Raw genomic sequence first — 4,034 nt, 5'->3', positions numbered from 1 at the left:
TTTAAAGATTTCCCTTGTCTTGGTTTCCTAAAGTATGAACATGATATGATACATATATATATATATTCATTAATAAGTATGCTTAATGTCCTTTTATCTTCTCTGATCTGTGTTTTGTTGTTCTTTTCCTTTTTCTTGAGAGGTGGGAATCTCACTCTAGCCCAGCCTGACCTGTAGTTCCAGGCTACCCTTGAACTCAGAACAATCCTCCTACTTCAGCTTCTGGAATGCTGGTATTAAAATCATAAACAACCATGCCCTACTTGGGTTTCATTATGCATTATTAATTTTAGAAAAATAAAATTAATTAATTCCTGCATGATGTTTCTGATAGGTTTCTCTCCTTCTTACCAATAAACTGAAACTTTCTTAGCAATAAAGTACATCCTCTACTAAGCTTCATAGAATCCTTTTTGTTTGTTTGTTTGTTTTGTTGTTGTGGTTGTTGTTTTTTCCAGGTAGGGTCTCACTTTAGCTTAGGCTGACCTGGAATTCTTTATGTAGTCTCAGGGTGGCCTCAGACTCACAGTGATCCTCCTACCTCTGCCTCCCAAGTACTGAGATTAAAAGTGTGCATCACCAAGCCCAGCTTTGCTTATTTATTTTTCTTTTCTTCTCTTTTTTTGTTTAGAAGCTATTTTAAAGCCATATTTACCTATTAGCAATGCATTTATTTTATCTTTAATGTTCATCCACAAATAATGGCACATAAAATGACTTTTCTCTTAATTTTATGTTCTGAATATTTTAACGTGTCTGAAATTACATATGCAAGGATATTCATTGTTTTATTCTAGTAATCAACTTGGCTACTCACCAATGTGAGAGGTGTGGAATGACTTTATAGATGTAGGATAGAATACTATACTTTTTTTTCAAAATATAAAGGCAAACTATATAGTCTTATATGGAAAGGAGTCTGAATTTTGTCTTAATCAAGATGTAGAAAATAAAAGAAATATGTGGTTCCACGTGGCCATAAAAGTGAACAGATGGGCTGGGGTGATTGCTTAGTGGCTAAGGCACTTGCTTGTGAAGCCTAAGGACCCAGGTTCAATACCCCAGATCCCACATAAGCCAGATGGCCATGGTGGTGCATGCATCTGGAGTTTGTTTGCAATGGCTAGAGGATCTGGCATGCTCATTCTCTCTCTCTCCCTCATGAATAAATAGAAATTAAAAATTAAAAAGTATGAACATGCATAAATATAATTTATCAATTTCCTCCAGAGACAGACTGGGTGTTTGGGAGGGAAGCTGTTTATGCTTTTGATAAATTTCCTTACACATTAGTAAATATTCCTGGCAATAAAAACATCCTTTTCTCTCTCTCTTCTACATATATATACACACACACACACACACATATACACACACATATAGATACATATATATATATGTATGTATTACTACATTTCAGGTACTCTTTTAATACAGGGCTTGTTGGGCCCTGAAAGGCCTAGGCGTGAGGCCTAGTGGAACTTCCTGAGCCTAGCTAAAGTTTGGCGACCTGTCTCTGGCCAGCTATGACTCAGCAGGATGCCTAAGGGCTTCTGGCCTGCCACTTCCTCGTGGTAATTGTAATTACCATTTCAATAGTTAAAGTTTACTATTGGCCCTTACCTCTTCTCCCACCCTAAAATCCCCGCCTTCATCCCCAACATGATATAGGCAACTGCTCAGAGTAATAAAGCGAGTTGTTCCTGCATTGCAAAGACTCCCGACTCAGTGTGGTTTTTCTCCGGTGGCCAGGAGAGGTTTCTGGGTCGTCCGACGCTCATCATCCCCTCAACCCCTAGGGAGGAACCAGCAGGCCTGGTCCTTCCCTCGGCACTACCTGTGCGGGAAGGAGCCCCGCAAGGGCTAGTTAAGGTACTTTCCACATATTAGTTTTAATTGTCAAAACTGAGTACAGGACTAGGGAAGTGGTGCAGTAATCAAAGGTACTTGTGTCCAAAGTCTACCAGTCTGGGTTTGATTCCCCAATATCCTCATAAAGCCAGGTGCACAAAGTGATACATACATGTGGAGTTTGTTTGCAGTGGTGAGAGGTCCTGGTATAACCATTCTCTTCTCTCTCTGTCTCTGTCTCTGTCTCTCTCTCTTTCTCTTTCACACATGATCTTGCTCTTGCACTCTTGCTCTCACAATGAAAATTTAAAAACATTTAAGAAACCACTGAGTACAAAGTACTTGCTACTCTTCACATTTTTTATGATGATTCTAAAGCACAAAGATAAAAAGTAATTTTCTCACTTAATATGTACAATAATGTTTTTCATGGCAATAATAAAATGTCTGAAAAAAGCTACTTATGAGTTTATTCTGATCCATGGCCTGAGAAGATGCAATCTATTAAGGCAGGAATACCACTGAATGAGGATCATAAAGAGGCAGATTGCCCAGGATGGTAAATGCTCTCACAGACACACTCAAAGGTGTATCTCATAAATGATTCTAAATTCAATCAAGCTCACAGTTAGGATTAGCCATCAAAATTCTAACTCTTCTTGACTTGTCACTCCCAAAATCACCTTATTTATTTTTAATCAATTTATTGGCAACTCCCAGACATATATACACTATGTACCCTGATCATAATCCCCTCTACCCACCCCAACACAAGTCACTTATAAATCATAACATTTTACACCTGACCCTTAGAATCTTACGTTCATCTCATAATACAAAACACATTTGTCTCATCTCTAAATATTCTCAAAGACTTAACTAGGTTCAACATTGTTCAAATGTTTAAATGAAGAATTTTCACTGACTCTGGCAGTTTTTTAACTGTAAACCCTTGTAAAATTAATGTCAATTATTATTTTTTAATCCCCAAAATAAAAACCAAGTTACTTGCAGTATACAATGACACAAAGTAAGGATTCCCATTCCAAATGAAGGAAGGAGCCAAAGCAAGGAAGTATCAGGCTAAATCCTACAGTTCCATGTCTAGCTCAAATCCCCATTCCTCCAATCTGTCATATGTAGTCCATGCAGCCTCTCACTTGGGCTGTATCTGTTCTATGCCTGCAGCTTTCCTGGGTAGATAGATAACCCCATGGTCCTGGCATCCCTACATCTTTTTTTTTTTATTATTATTAGTTTTCTATTCAGTAAATACAGGCAGTTTGGTACCATTATTAGGCTCATCCATGACCTACCCCCTCTCCAATGGCCCCTCCTTGTTGATGTATATGGGTTGTGCATTGTGGAGTTAGCCCACAGTTATTGGTACTATAAATGTCTCTGCATATCATGACCCAACATGTGACTCTGACATTCTTTCCGCCCCCTCTTCCGCAAAATTTCCCTGAGCCATGTTGGGTTCATTTTTGGTCTGCTTCAGTGCTGAGGTGTTGGGGGCCTCTGAGGCTCTGGCTCTCTGATTTGTTAGGAGTTGATTTTTCTCTGTGTTGGTCTCCTTCCCCCTTGTGCTGGTATCTGGTTCATCAGGAAAACAGCACCCTTGCTTGTTTCGCCAGTTTTTCATAGTTTCAGCTGGAGCCCTTTTGAGGTATGATGGGGTGGCTCGCTCCGTAGGATCTGTATCTATCTGAAAAAGAGAAGCAGAACTTGCCCAATCACAGGAAAAAAAAAAAAAAAAAAAAAAAAAAAAAAAGATCGCCACATAGTCTCACTCATCTACAGCACCTAACCTGAGTCTCCCCAAGATACCTTACATACCCAGCAAACATCTTATGGACTAGACACTAGGATGGATGGGGAGGGAGGGGAGGGAATCGAAGGGATGAGAAACACTAATCTAGACCCAAACTGCAATGGTACCATTAAATTCTACTTCCTAAAAGGCAGACCAAATGGATGAACTTTCACCAGGCCCTTACAGGAAACACCTGAACCACAAGACACCGGAGAGGGTAGGATCAAGTCTAACCTAAATCTCCCTACATCTTGATGGCTGAAAAATGTAACAGCCTCTCAGAGTCTCCTTGCAGGGAGTAAAAATATGCCACGTATTCCCTGGCCTTACTGGATTTCTGAACTGGGTTTCATACAAGCATCTATGG

This window comes from Jaculus jaculus, chromosome 6, assembly GCF_020740685.1.
Source record: "Jaculus jaculus isolate mJacJac1 chromosome 6, mJacJac1.mat.Y.cur, whole genome shotgun sequence".
Classification (NCBI taxonomy): domain Eukaryota; kingdom Metazoa; phylum Chordata; class Mammalia; order Rodentia; family Dipodidae; genus Jaculus; species Jaculus jaculus.
This window is presented reverse-complemented; position numbering follows the sequence as displayed.